The 16,603-nt window shown below is 36.2% G+C and overlaps 1 protein-coding gene across 1 annotated transcript in view; it reads right to left on the bottom strand.

Moving 5' to 3' along the window:
- The window catches only part of DOK6 (docking protein 6), a 429,154-nt gene that overhangs the window by 336,539 nt on the left and 76,012 nt on the right, over positions 1–16,603 (bottom strand). The gene's annotated exons all lie outside the window — the stretch shown is intronic.

The following is a 16,603-nucleotide window of genomic DNA, read 5'->3' as shown; positions in this document are numbered from 1 at the left end:
AAGGAAGTCAGACCGGTCCTAATATTACCCATTTACATATTCTACATACACCACAATGATGCAGAAGTGCACCAGTGGCTTGCACAAGTGGTTGTGATGAAAAATGGTAGCATTCAGGATGTGTTGCACTGTACTTTCTTATGGGTAAGAATTAAAATGTGAGGGAAAGAGAGAAATTAGGAAGGACTCTAAGCCTTTCATCAAGAAAACCTAGAAGAATATAACTACAACTAATAAAAACGGAAGAGTGCAGAAAGAACAGGTTTAATGAAATGAAGAAAATGTAGAATTTGAACTTGTTAAGTTTGATCACCTGTTAGGCTTCCAAAAGGAGATGCACAGCAGGCTAGGACCAAAGAATCTGGAGTAGGAAGCCGGAGTCCGGGCTGCAGGTACAAACAGCGGAATCATCAACCATCAGAAACTGATGACAGTAGGGAATTACACTTACATGAAATAGAGAGAAAATCTACCTGCCAAATTTCTGTTTTTAGAAGTCCTTAGCTTGTGTTTTGGGGAGTAAAATTTTAAAACAGAGAAAAGTCTGCCCTTTGTTGAAGTTAATCATTTTTGTATAAGTTACTCATTTTACAAAAGAAAAGTAGATTTGATTAATTCTATCACACTAATTCTAGCCTATTTTCCACACTAAGGAATATTGTTTCCAGTCCACATCTATTGATTGATTTACTCAAGAGTTAAAAACAGTTTTCTATTTTTCAGGATAAAAAATTATTTTATAAACTAAACAATCTTCTTAGCCCATCATATTTTTTTGTCCAATATTCATTATCTCACACACATATATATCCTTAAGCATAAATTGATAGAAATTTATTTCATCGTTTATCCTATTTTTATTACATTTCTGTCACTGAAAATTATGCTCAGCATAATGGCATTTACACACAGCATATACCATTGCAAAATGTAATCTTCAAAATTATTATAAAATAATAAACACATGAATCTATTATCTCAAAATGACTCAGTTGATAATCTCTATAGTTACAGAGCCTTTAAAACAAAGGAGATTTTTCAAATAATTACTTAGGCATTCTTGCCTAATAATTTCAATATTTTCTTTTTATTTGTAAAATCAATGTAATAACTCACCCTGATACACAGGAAAATTTGTTTTCAGGCAGGCAACACACGTTCATTCAACAGCTACTAGGTGCCAGGCACTATGTTTCCCACTGGAGTTGCATCTTTGCACAAGAGAGTGCCCCTGCCCTGTTCCATGACTGGAAGAATTACCATGAAGTACAAAATGCTTTGACTCTGAAAATAGTTATAAAAATCACCTTAAACAAATTCACCCCAAAATTATAATTTCCCCCCCAGTATAGGTTAATTGTGACCTTTTAATTGTGGGGTAACTTATACACTAAGATGTCAGTTAAGACTCACTGAGAACACTCACATTTTCAATAAGCCACTGTCATCATATCTAATCATAAGTGAGCATATATAATTGAATTTTCTGAAATACAGAATTAGAGTCTTTAAAATATCATTTGGTATTCCTTATCATATCAAACTATTTGCATAAAAAATAAGAACGGCCCATCCCAACTCTATTCTGCAAAGAAAAAAACCTTCTGGGTTTCTCATGATTTGTCTTTAGACATTATTAAAATAAACCTTTGTGGTTTCAAAGAAGAATCGTTCTATTTTGTTTCAATATTACAAAGTAAGTTGAAAATTTACAAACTTGTTATTATACTTTATTTTCTCTAATTAAAATTGAAATTTTATTTTATTTCATTAATTAAAATGAAATCAAATAATTTCATTTTACTGTATCGAATTTTCTCAAAGTGAATGTTCTAAGTATTCTGACCTATGCACACAGTAAGATTAACATTCTTTAGGAGTCACACAAGCATTCATTTTGTGTGAGTGTGTCTGTGTGTGTGCGTGGAGAGAGAGAGATAAGCTTAGTATTATTTTTCTTCAGTTTTTTTTTTTTCTTTTTTTGGAGACAAGGTCTAGCTCTGTTGCCCATGCTGGAATGCAGTGGTGCAGTCATAGCTCACTGAAGCCTCCAATTCTGAGCTTCAAGTGATCCTCCAACCTCAGCTTCCCAATGTACTGAAATTACAAGCATGAGCAAGTATACCTGTTCAATATTCTTTTTTGAAGGCAAAGAATAAAGTAATACATCTCAAGCTTTAATTTTAACACTGTTATATATTTTAAAAAGCTTTTAAAATCAAGTTGATGTGCAACCTAAATTTCCCTAGAATCTGCAGATCAAGCAAGTAAAGTGAATATCCATTCACTGATTTTGCAATTCAACAAATACGTATTTAGTATCTTCTATTTCCAATAGGTGTTAGGCCCCCTCAGGGGAATAAGATGGACACAATGACTGTCAACTTGGAGTTTATAAACTAGTAACCATCCTTTCAGAGGGCAACCTGTGAGCAGGAGAATAACCAGTGCTTGAGATGTCACCATGCCACAGACGAAGTCGGCCCCTATACCCAGTAACACTCCATTTCCAGCCACATGAAGGATTCTCCCTATTCAAGGATCCTGCTTGTGAAACATGGCATTGGGGTGGTGTGGGAGGGGGGTGTTTCCAGAGACTGGGGCTGGACACAGCATGCGTGTCATCAGTCAACATTTGGTTCTTTCTCTAGCATGACCCTTTAGCTTGTCTATTAGAGTAATAGGGACTACTTAAAACTGCCATTCTAACGACTTTGCTCAAGTTTAAGAAATGTATTATTTCAGACAAATGCTGTTTAGAAGGTTTGATAATATTCTTACGTGTAGCTTTCCAGGCTATATTTTAGAAGGATTACATATTTAGCCTAATCTGCATTTTTTGTACTTACTGTCTTTATGGCATGCGTAGTCAATACTAACTCAACCCTGTTTAATACAAAATGAGAAGGACAGTAATAGCAACCTCATAAGGCTGTTTTAATAATTAATATCTTACTATTAGTGATATGCTTAGAACAATGCCTAGTACATTCTAGTGCAACAATGTTAACTTATGGTTTTGCCTGTATAAGTACTTGCTACTAAACATATCATTCCTGACTCCATATTATTTACAACCTGTATATTGCATCCAACAAATTTTCAATAAATATTCTGTGCCATAGAATGAGTTCTGGACACCTGAAAATCACTAAATATAATTCATGTTTTAAGATTCTCACATTCTATGTGGAAGCAGAGATTTAAAGTAACTACAATGTGATATGATATGTGTTATGATGGATGGATTCAGAGAATACCATGAGAAAATATGAAAAAGTCATCCTTTCCATTACGGAGAGGATTATGAAGAATTTTCTGGTAATAATGTCATATGAAATGGGTTTAGAGGAATAAATGGAGATTAGCCAAGAGAAAAGATAGAAAAAACATTGTGTCCAAAAACATGGGTGTTAGAAAGCACCGTCCATTTGGGGAACTGTGTGAAATGTTAAGTGTATATATGGGTCCACTGAGAATACCCGAACGAGATAGTACTGATAGCAGTGGCGGCTGTCTGGAGCCACTGCTGCCATCACATCAGCTGCAGCCGGGAAACGCCGCCCGGGCTTCCCCCTCCACAGACCTGGTGGTAGCCGGGACAAGTGGGAGCCCCACCCCTCTGAGTTGGTGGGGTGGGAACTCCTGGGATGCAGCTGTAGCTGCCCAAGTCGTGGCTGTGGACCCGGGCATCCCACTCCACAAAGCAGGCAGGATCCCTGCCCTCCTGGTCACAGCTACAGACACTCAGGTTGCGCCTGTGAACCCAGGTCCCCCCTCGTTGGCGGTGACGTCTCAAAGTGGGGAGCCTGGCAGCCGGCAGGAGACCTGCCCTCCTGGGGCAGCTGCAGATGCCCCAAGTCACAGCGGCGGTTCTATGCCTCTCAGTCCACAGAGCAGGCACGCCCCTGGATGCAGCTACAGCCACACACCCACGATGCACTGCAGAGTCGGGCATCTCCCCTACAATCTCAGAAGTGTCTGCTGTTGCTGCCTGCCCTCTCCACTCCCGGCACCCGCTCCGATCTTGTTGGGGCTGAGCCCAGGTGCTGTCACAGTCTGGCTGGGTGTGTGCACACTTGGGGCAGTGGTGACACACCAGCCCCTGCCCACATGGCCCCTCTGGACTTTGGGTGCTGATGAGCATAGGAGGGAAGTTGAGGGGGTGTTACAGGTAGTTCAGTGCTGGCCTGCAGGCTCCTCTTGGCATGAACAGCCTGGGTGCCATGAATGGCAGCAGAGGCAGACAGGCTACTGGGTAGAACGGGATGCCCATGGTGAGACCCTACTTTCAGGTTGGGAAGGGCCTGAAGGCTGCAGGGACGGCTGCCAGTCCCATTGACAGGAGTGAGAACTTGTGGTGCCTTTTCTGGGCCCGCCTATAGCCGCCCATGGACCAATCAGGGTGCACTTCCTCCCCTTTGAACGCCTACAGAAGCCCCAGGCTCAGCCAGAGCTGAGCAGCCATCGGGACAACCAGCGGCAGAGAGGAGCTACCCACTCTAGGGCCTCCTCTGAGGTATTCTGTCACTCAGTAAAGCTCCTCTTCACCTCGCTCACCCTCCACTCTTCTGCATACTTCATTCTTCCTGGACGCAGGAAAAGAACTCCAGAAATGCGGAATGGCGGGGCTGAAAGAACTGTAACACAAACAGGGCGGAAACATGCCCCTGGCGGCCACATTGAAGGTGAAGGGGAGAGGAGAGTTGTGGCCCTCTCCAGACCTCGGGGCTCCCCAAGGCAAGGCTGTGACTCCCTCTTTGGGGCTTTGCATTTCCTGGAGTCTCCAAGCTTCCACTGTGTTCCCTGAGGGCAGTTGTTGAAGCTGCGTGTGGTGAACCTGGTCCAGTCACAGCCTTGCAGAGAGCAGGCACCTGTTCCAGCACCTGGAGGTGCCAACCGTGCTGCATCAGCCAACATGCCTGACTGTGCAGTTGCTGGACCCAGTGCTAGCTCCCTCACACACCCTTTGCTGCTCCACACCTGGTTCACACTTGGCAGGTGTGGGATCCAGGCCAGTAGTGTGAGCCGAGTAGAGCCTGCCAAGCTGAGCAGGTGGAATGAGTAGTCCCAAGAAAAACTCATACAAAGGTGCCAGTGGCCACAGAGGTTTTTTGTCCAGAAAAGCGTCACCCCAAGGATCCTGCAACAGCATGATTAAAAAATAAGTGCGTCAATGGCTGTGTAAGAAGATAAAGGTAATTATATCATTTAAGTCTTTGAGAAAAATGAGAAAGTAATAGACTGTGATTATACATTGCCCAATACCAATATATTTAACCAAGTCATTTAATTAATGAGTACAGGAAGATGAGACAACACAATCAAGAAGAAATCATGGAGGGAAGAATTTGAGGAAATAATTTATTCATGGGAGGGAAGAATTTGAGGAAATAATTTATCAGTAATTCCAGAAATGAAAATGCCCTATTCTCCCTCATGCCTAACTATAGACAGTAATTGTTTTAAAACATAAGCTATTATGTAGTAAAACTTTGTAATTTTTATTTATTTATTTTTTTGAGACAGAGTCTCACTCTATATCACCCAGGCTGGAGTGGTAGTGGCATGGTCTTGGCTCACTGCAACCTCTGTCTCCTGGGTTCAAGCAATTCTTGTGCCTCAGCCTCCCAAATAGCTGGGATTATAGGTGTGTGCTACCACACCTGGCTAATTTTTGTATTTTAGTAGAGATGGAGTTTCACCATGTTGACCACGCTGGTCTCGAACTCCTGACCTCAGATGATCTGCCCGCCTTGGCCTCCCAAAGTTATAGGATTACAGGCATGAGCCACCAAGCCTAGCTTGGCAAATCTTTTTTAAAAATCTTAAGTGGGTTTAACTCGCGGTTAAGAAAGAAGCATTAATCTGAAAATTGTGCAAGACAAAAAATACTTTTATATTTGCCAAATTTATTGATATTAGAAGACAAAATATCTCATTTAGATTTTAGGTTTCAGTCATTTTATGTAGAACTTTAACATTCATGAAACAGACCCCAGGTTACTCTCCTTTGAAGTAAAATGGCATGTGTGAATATAATCGCTATCTGAATGCATGATTATGTGTTAATCTGCTTTATTATGGTAATCATTTCACAATGTATATGCATATTATATCACCACATTGTACATCTTAAATATATACAATGTTATTTGTCAATGAGTGCTCAATAAAGCTGGAATAAAATAAAATAAAATCATTATGGGTGTGGCAAGAAAAAAGCCACAAAAAAAATTTCCTATTTGTTGCTTGTAATTTTCTATTATTTGTAAATATATTCACAAATTTAGGAGATATCAAAATGCTTATATATAAATGGTTTCTAAAAGATAGGCATACTAATTTCATATATGTATCTCTATGATTTTGAAAAAATGATAATTATTGAGTATTGCTCATATTTCAGATATTATCCTTAGTTGCCTTGTCTAGTGCAATGATTCTCAAATTTTCGCAGGTATTAATATCCCTAGAGTGGCTAAAAAATCTGATTATGGTGTTTCACTCCCAGAGTTTGTGACTGAGCAGGTCTGGGTGAGGCTGAATATCTGAATTTCTAACAAGTTTTCAGGCAATGCTAGTGCTCTTGGTCTGGGAACCACACTATGAGAACGACAGTTATAATACATGGATAACCATGTCTTGGCCACTAAACACTGGGCATTGTTGGACAGGCTGTGGTTTACCGCCCGTTTGAACCTCCCTTACTTCTTAGAAAAAAACTATACAATTAGCCATGCCAAACGTGTAAGTTTACAAAAGAGATTAAATAAGGTAATGTCTTTTAAAATACTTTATAATCTTTTAAAGTGCTACTCAAAGATTAATATGAATATTGTGCTTCTATGTTGATATAGAGAGATTATAAACTTCACCTGGGAGGGTTTGGAAACATCTTAATATTGTTTGTGACTGTCATAGCATGACATCATCATGATGTTTATATAGATGTGATAGCTAATATTTTGAGGGCATTTGCTGTGACAATAAGTTTATATTTTCATTTAAGATTCTTAAATATAAGGCAGGTAGTATTACTATTCTCATTTAAAAAGGAAAAAGCACAGGTAGTAAATGATAGAGCTGGGTTTGAAGCTAAATAATCAAGAAAAGGAAACATTCGTTTTGAGTATTTCTTACACCATCCTTAAAAATCCAAAGCGATAACAAAGTCCACCAATGGTGGAGTGGGTAAAGAAAATTTGGTACATCTACACCATGGAATACTATGCAGCCATAAAAGAGAACGAAACCATGTCCTTTGCAGCGACATGAATGCAGTTGGTGGTCATTATCCTGAGTGAATTAATGCACAAACAGAAAACCAAATTCTTCATATTCTAAGTTGGAGTTAAACATTGATTACACAGGGATGCAAAGAAGGGAACAATGTGAGGACGGAGGGTGAGGATTGAAAAACTAGCTATCAGGAAGTATGCTTAGTATCTGAATGACAAAGTCATCTGTACATCAAGTCCCCGTGACGGGCAGTTTACTCATAGAACAAGCCTGCACATCTATGCCTTGAACCTAAAGTGAAAGTCAGAAAAATAAAATAAAATAAAATAAAAAATTTTAAAAAAAATAAGGGATTTATTAGAATTGGAGCTTGCAGATACAGACTGTACAGTCTCTGCAGAAGCAATATTGTATTTTGTTGTCTCATAAGGTGACATTTCACATTATTTTACATTGTGTATGATATCCATAAATTTAAAATTAACGATTGTATAGCACTTTGTTTTCATATAAATAGTATTGTGATTTTTATGGTTCCTAGTGTATATTTCAATAAGTCGATATGGTACATTAGTCTTTTTACATGCATTTTCTGCAAATAGGATAACAATTAGAATTGTAGATTCACTCTACTAATTTCTTCAGTTTTCTATCTGCTGCTGGCATACAATTAGTTTCTCAAAAAGACAGATTTGAGAATGAACACTTTGTAACAGATATAGCCATAATAAAACTATCTGAGCTCTCAATTGGAAATACTTATATTTAATATTCTTTTGGTTCTCTGCACATTGATTGCCATTTACTCAGTGGTAATGTCTAGCCAGTTGGCCAAAAAACATGATTTATATATTTAGATAGCACAGTTAAGGAAAAAGATGATTTATATATTTAAGACAGCATGTTCAGAAACTTTCCTGGGCAACCTATTCTAAACAAAATCCCAAGTCAGCAGATACAATAAACAATCTCCAAGGCCATAGTCTTGTGTCAAATAACAGCCTGCTAAATGACTATTGCAATTTGGAAAACCCTCACTCATGCCTGGAATTAATATTCAGCACAGATTCTTGTTTCTTCCTTAGGAAACGCACTGCTAACAAGCTAAACATTTCACAAATTTATGATCAGACTCATATCATACATAGGACATACAATACAAATGTGATGAGACAACATTTCAGAATCTGAAATTTAGCTCTAAGTACTTTTACTGATTTTTAGAAAACATTCTTTCAATGCCTAGAGCTATGTTACCTAGAAGGAATACAACGATGCATAAAAGAAACTATTTTATGTATACAAAGATGTATTTATTATATTAGAAAATGACAGGCAATATCATTCTTCAAAAGTTAGCTTTCTGCTGTGAAGGGCATTTTAACCAATCAAGATGGAAAAGTGCAAAAATTACACATTTCCTCTAGATAAGCCAGTAAAAGCATTTATTAATCATCTAAGTAAACTCCATAGATGTTCTGCACTGATAACATTGGTTGGTTAATTTAAACTATTTTCCTTTCATTATGTTTATTATTCCTATTAATAGATAGCACTTACTGAATGTTCAGTATATACTACGCCATTGTAGATAATGTAGATAACACTTACTGAATGTTTAGTATATACCATGCCATTGTAGATAACGTAGAAAACACTTACTGAATGTTTAGTATATACCGTGCCATTGGTTAATGTTAATTAACTCCATCTGCTCCTCCACTGCCTGCAGCAAACGCTCAGGGACTGCGGCCTTCTAAGAGCATTCACAATGAGACGTGAGTCACTCTTGTGAAATTCATGACAGAAATAAGCACACGCACATATCACCCATATGCAAAATTCAACCCACTTGGAAATTAGCAGATCAAATTTGCTAAAGTTGAATATAAAGCCCAATACAAGGTTTAAATAAAAACACTTCACAATTTTATTACATTTACCTCAAAATGTTTTTATTTAATTTAAAAAAATAAAACTAAATATAATTAGTTATATATATATTTTTTGCTTCTTTTAGTTGCACATAATGGAGGTAAATCAAATACTTGGGAAATTATGATATTAGTATGTAGATGGTCATAACTTTTGTCTTTGATCTTAAGATTTTTTTTAAGTGAATAGTTCATATTACATTAATATAAAAGTATTTTCTAGCTTAAGTATATGCTAACAGGCATATATTAATGAATCAGATTTCCCTAAAAGGCATGTCATTTTACAAATTTATTAAAACTCCTTCTAAACTTGAAACATTTTTTCATAATTATTATCTTCAACTTTCCACAGTCCAGTGTTAAAGTTTTTTCTTTCTAAATTTTGAATATCCTATCAACCATGTATTTATATAACAATTCAAATTTAGCCAAATTGGTTCTTGCCTTTGTGAGGAATTGAGTTTGCCAGTTAAAACAATGTGGACTAGAGTTCCTCCTGATGGTGGCATGAGCTGTGACTGCTGTCTAATGATGTCCTTGTGAGGTCTGGCATTTCACCACTGGCAAGAGGTCAAAATCAATGCAAACAGAGCATTCATCCATTACAGCAAGAAGTTTGCTTTGCTTTTTTTTTTTTTTTCTTCAGACATTCTAAAACTCTTAAAATAGAAAATATATCAAGACAATTCTTTTGCAAAATCTGATTCTCGAGCAATCTCAGATTATGAACAATTGGCATGTCTTGTGAATATGTAAAACTGTGACATGGCAGCCCACAATATTGCATTGAATATGGCAGAATTTGTCTAAAAACTGTATTTATGTAAAGATAAGGTTCTTTTTAAAAAAGTTTTGTCTCCAAAAAATATTCACCACTTCAAAACTGTTCTTCCTGATGTATTTTAAAGGAAATATATTGGAAAAAATACTGCTGTTTTTTTCCATCATCTTCTAAAGAAATATTAACTTGTGTCAGCCAAGAAAATATCAACCTAAGATATACCAAATCGTGTATGACCAAAATTATAAAATTCATGAAAATCTGAACAGGGCTTTCCATATGCATTAGAAAGAGAAGGATAAGGAAAAACCTACAAATCTAAATTTTATTCTATAATTAACAAAAGAAACAGGATCCTAAATGAAGTAAAATAGTAATGCCAAGGGGAAGGGGGAAGCAAAAGTCAACACTAAAAGTTTAAAAACAGGACTTTTGGTTGTTTCATATTAATGACAAGAATAAAAGGATAATCCACTCACATCAAAGTATAAACCTGGAGAAAGTAAACCAGAGATCAGGTTCCCTCCAGCTCCTCACACATTGGGGGCAGATTTTGTCCCAGTTATCCTCAATGAAGCCTGTGATATTAGTGACCTCCTCAAATCTAGAAATGCCCCCTTTCAGTCTTTGATCTCAAATTTATGACCACTGGACTTATAAAATAGAGAAAGGTGAAAAATAGGTAATTTGAAAGACCGTAACAAGACATTGAAAAGTGAGGATGATACCCCTCCAACACATACACACACACGCACACATCCTGTCAGTGCCAAGGCTAATTGTAGACAGAAATCACTGAATCAGAGATGAAGACAGCAATTGACACCGTACAGGTGCGTCTTCCCTTCACTCTCCTCCTTTCCCTGTCTTTCTATCCCAACAGGCCCCGACAGGAAAGGCAGCGTTGGGAAACTCACAACCCTCAAGTGGAACAGAAAGTAGATCATTAATAACATACAATAGAAAGAAGAAAGAAAGGGGGTGAAAAATAAGGAATGAAGAAAAATACAAAACATCGAACAGGAAAATAGGTGCATATAAACTGCAGATGGTATTTCTATAGCAAACACTCATAGAAATGCAAACTTTAAAATGAAACCAACGCTATTGTTAAAGTAAATTTCCTTAACACTGTTAGTTAAAAAGAAAAGTATACTGTGGCAAGTTTAGGATTTACCAATAAAAATTCCTTCATGGAATAAAAAACTAGCCTGGAGAGACCTAACCACCACATTTGTTGAGTGAAAATTAGTATTTCCAGACTTCGCTGTGTAAAGTTTCATTTGATAGATTTGAATAAAATAAAACATTCAACAAAATATCGGTGCAGCCACTGGTATTACAATTTGATCAAAAACACTAAATTTCAAGTTTCAGAAAGTACACAAAATAAGTTTCCAGAATACATTTTAGATCTCCATTCAGGATGGCAGATTTATGCCCCAGGCTGAAACAGTGAACTTCTGTGAGTATCACTGCACACAGAAGAAATAGGAAAAATTTAAAAATAGAAAACAAAAACCCACACTACTGTTTTAATTGGGCCTACTATCATTCTTACTGAGACTTTTCATGAATTTTAAAACTGTTTCTCCTAACGTTTTCTAAAGTACCTTCAGATTAAACAAAAACTAAACATGTATAATTTTTTCAACAGCTTGATCAGTTTATTTGTGCTAATTCACTCTTAATTATAAATATGTTCTTAGTAAAGCTAATGTTTAAAGATATCCATAAAGGAACAAGAAATGTGTATACTCTGCAAAAGAAGAATGTAGACATTATTACTTATAATATTAATGACTATCATAATGTTACATTACATATTAAAAAAGGAACTCAAACCTTTTAACCTATGAAATAGGTTTATCCTATTTTCCCTGCTTCATATGTGTTATTCATCCAAGAAGTGGTATTTATAGACCAAAAGAGAATGAGTAAATAATACTTATAGGAAGACCAGGTATATTTCCATAAATGAAACATATATTAATAAAAAAGTTTAGTTTTAGGGGATACTGGGATATATATGCACACACACACACATATATATTTGGATACATATATATGGATATATATAGATAGATATGGATATACACACACACAAACATATAAGAGCCTTAAATGTCTGAAGTCTGCAACGAAAATTCTATTCAAAATGATTTGACAAAATTTTCTTCTTACCAGAATGGACAGGATATGTCTGTGTTAAAATTCCTTCTAGAAAACATTCTCTCAAAATTTCCTACCAATTAGTATTGCATTCTAGAGTCCCTTAGACATAAACATCATCTCTTCTCAAACTGAGTTGAATGTGTGAATGTTTAGCCTTCATTTTCTAATCTTAATCACTGAAATTTCTGAATTTCTAATGATAAGCAAATTTCTTTAAGGACATGTTAACTGAAAAATGTATGCGGTAGATGGAATTTTGTTAAAGGGTTTTATTGGTTAATTGCTTTTTTGCTTACCAACAATTATTTGACATATCAAGATAAAGAATTTCCATCTCTAAAATATTTATTTTTTCAGACTAGGAATTGTGGTAGGTTTCATTTACATCAGCTGCAGAAATCTCTCTCATCTCATGTTCTGCAATGTGGCCCTCCCCTCTCGTTAGGGGAGGAGTCTATTTCTCCACCTACTTGAATCTACGCAGCCCCTCTGAATTGCTGAGGCCAACAGTATATGACTCAATGAAGGGATCCCAGTCCCAGGCACACCAATTAACTGGATGCAGGGCTTCTGCTTCCTGTTTTTGAAGAGCCAACTGGCATATAAAAAGTGGCCTAAGACACAGGGAGAGGGCCTGGGGCTGGAGCCTTCTCCATGAGACAGGGAGAGGGATAAACCCTGTTCTCTGTGAGTGGAGAAACCCACCATCTTGGACATAGCTCCTTCAGACTGTCCCTTTTGCCAACACCCCATAGATCCATAAATCTGGGGTGGGACACCAGCAGAGTGCTTTCCAGTCCTGGCAATAGTTGAATAAAATGAAATGTTTCCAGCCACTAACTTTTGGGGTTAACACATTAAAGCACAGATAAGCAAAACAAGCATTAAAGTGTCTGTCTTTATTTCTAATGACTTTCTAGTATTTGAGGCTAACTTTATTTTCAGAGGCTATCCAGGGACGAAACTCTCAGAGACGATGCCTTATGGGTTAATGTTTCAAGGCACACTGCTCTGCTGCTGCATGCCTCTTTCCTAGTTGCCAAAAAGATTGTCACTAGGATTAAAGGAGCTTGTTAAGGTAAGAAAAGGTCTTGGCCAGTTGTTTATTAGCCAACAGGCCGAAGGGAAAATGCAAAAAAAATTTTAAATCTGAATCTTTATCTGGTTGCCTAAATGATTAATTCTACCTCCTTACACACAATATTTATCTATAATAATAGATTGAGTTTACTTCTAAACATCTTTGTGATTGATGTATTAAAATCACACCTGAGAAAAATAAGAAAATTCTAATAGATACCGAATATAAAACTGTTTTCCTCAAAGGCCAGAGGCAGTATGATTTATTTATCAACTGGTTTTCTTCCATATTTAGAATTTTTATCCAGTGTAAGTTAAATTTTAAATACTGGAAACAAATGTGTTTCACAGGGCAAATAAACATCAACGACTCAAACAACACTACAGTCATTTCTGTCAATGATTTAGACTTTTCTGTCAAATATTTATGTAACAGAGTTGAAATGAAAGTAAAAGCTCTACGTTTGGTATGAATGAGATGGCATTTTTCCAAAGGGTAATTCTCTTTAAGAGCTCATTCAAATCTATTATAAATGCTTTAATAAGATTTCATTATTTCAACTCTTTTGAGCCATGTCGCTGTGAGGTATTTTTACTGCCTGACACACATATTATTCTGCCTAAGAGTTTATAATTTTTATGATTTCTTTATTTACTGTGTTACACACAGTCATATACCACATAACAATGTTTTGGTCAATGATGGATTACATACATAACGGTGGTCCCATAAGATTATAATGCTGTATTTTTACTGTACATTTTCTATGTGTAGATACACAAATACCTATCACTCTGTTACAATTGCCTACAGTTTTCAGTACAGTAACACGCTGTACAGGTTGGTAGTGTAGGAGCAATAGGCTATCTCATATAGCCTATGTGTGTAGTAGGCTCTGCCATCCAGGTTTTTGTAAGTGCACTGTTATGTCTGCGCAGTGATGAAATCACCTAACAACTCATTTCTTAGAATGTATCCCATTGTTAAGCAACACACAAGTGTATATGTTAAATTTTATAATATCTGCATTTACTATGATATATTGATCTCATATATTACTATGAGATTATTAACTTACGAATATGTTTTCATTGGTTAAGATTTTGATTGGTATCATTTAATTATTCATGAAAAATTTAACTTTCATGTATAAATATATAAAATAAAACTTAACAAATTAATTTTAAAACTAGAATTAGATGGTTAAAATACTCCAATATCAAGTAAATAAGATTCTTTTAATATTATGAAGCAGATATGTGGTCAAATGTTTCTTTATTTTTATTGTATATATTAAAGTTGTACAACAATACGTTCTGATATACACACACAGAGTGAAATGATTACTACAGTCTAGCATTTGACCTATCCATCACCCCAAAGTTATTTTGTGTGTGTGTGTGGTAAAAGCACCTAACAACTATTCTTTTGTCAAACTTTCATTACACAATACAATATTTTTAACTATAGTAGTCCTCAAGCTGTACATTAGATCTCTAGATTTATTTATCATACATAATGATATTCATCACAAGTGGATTCAATTTTGAACAAGAGCCTTTCAAAGACATATGTTCTTATATTGTAATGACATTTCAAATAAGCTGGTTGTCAAGAACATCAAATTTCATTTTTTTACACTATAGACCTTAAAGTCAATTCAGTGACAAATCAAAGTGGTTTTCTGAAAAATATGATTGGTTTTCAAATGATTCTTCAGTAGGATAAACTTTTTAAATTTGTAACAAAACCTTCCTCATCACTGCAATGAATAAAGCAGGTGAGAATGTCATGTTTTTAGGGAACCAGAAGTTGAGACTGGCCATATTCCCGCCCACTTGATCTCTCCCTTTCCTGCTTAGAGAGTTCCTGCAGTACCTCTGTGGATGTTTAGGTTTCCAAGCACATCATTCTGAAAACACAGTACTAGTTCTGTGAAGATCACTGTCATAAATCAAAGCATTTTATGGAGTGAACAACGGGTTCAATAAAAAAACTCATATCCCCAAAAGACGTAATCTATACTTGCCCAATGCCTGAAAGAAAGTCATTGAGGCCACACAGTGACCTAAGTACCAGTTGCAAAACGTTTTCAGTTCATAAGCAGAATCTAATCCCCAGCACCACTCATGTGGTGTGGTAGGGGCAGTGCACCACACATTCCATCTGCTCTCCGTATTTTCTAGCCCTCTGCATTTAGGAAGGGCCACATTGTGACTAATCTGTAACAGCAACCCAATGTCACCATTAGCTCAGTTAGCAGAAGGCCAGGTAAAATCATTAGCTCTGTTAGTAGAAGGTCAGGTAAAATCCTGCAGTCTCTTACTCTTCTGTGATGGCAAATAAGGAGCCACCTTCAAATGGTCTGGTCTCAACATAGTGGGACTTTGACCAGCTGGCTCTCAGGTAAACAAAAAAAAAAGGACCCCCAGCCAAGGGAAAGGACTCCCAGCCAACTCAAGATTTTCATGTTACAAAGTTATTTTAACTCTTCAAAGAGAGGCCTGGTCTTCTCATCTACTACATTTTTCTATTCTTTGACCACTTGTGGACAATATGACACATAGATTGATAATCATCCATCTACCTTGTATAACTTTTCAAGCTTGTACTGATGTACTAATGTATTTGAATCATTTATCTCTTCCTGCAAGTGCTGCACAAATTCTCTATCATTTAGATAGATAAATAGATGATAGCTAGATAGATGCTTGATAGATTCAGACAGATACATAATGACTATAGACCTTGATAGAAAATGAATAATTTAAAAAATTGTAAAGCAGCTTTGAACAGTCATTGATCAATAAAACCATTATGGAGACACTTATTGAACCACATCTAAAACATGGAATGTGGTCACTAAATGTTTATTGTAAATTAATGAGAAATAGTACTTGTGAGAAGATCTTGAGCTTGTGGAAAAATATATATATATACACACATACACACATATACACATATTCTTTTTGCTTTTGTCATCATTTCATTCTAGAGGTAAAGAAAGAAAAGCAAGTTGGAGACTGTTCACGAAAATATTTCCAAAGGTTATATTATTAAATTTATTTTACTTTATAGTGGTAGAGGAGGTGAAGGAAGAGAAAAATTTAATGGATCTCATCCTGACTGTGTTTAGGGCAAGATATATTGTATATTTTACTTTTAAATTTTCAATGAAATCAAAGAACATCTTGTCTAGTCATTTAAATCTGACCAGATAAATTTTTTTCATTCCTAGAACATTACCAATTTCTGTCTTCCTAAGACAGACAAAGCCAATGAACCAACAGTCAACAAGGCCTTTCTTCACTCCTCTGAAGGATCTTAGAACAAAATGGCACAAAAAAGGATTAAGCCTTCACTTCTTAGGCACAGACTTGGGGTCAG

The sequence above is a fragment of the Trachypithecus francoisi genome, unplaced genomic scaffold (genome assembly GCF_009764315.1).
Source record: "Trachypithecus francoisi isolate TF-2019V2 unplaced genomic scaffold, Tfra_2.0 Contig01474, whole genome shotgun sequence".
NCBI classification, from domain to species: domain Eukaryota; kingdom Metazoa; phylum Chordata; class Mammalia; order Primates; family Cercopithecidae; genus Trachypithecus; species Trachypithecus francoisi.
This window is presented reverse-complemented; position numbering and strand designations above follow the sequence as displayed.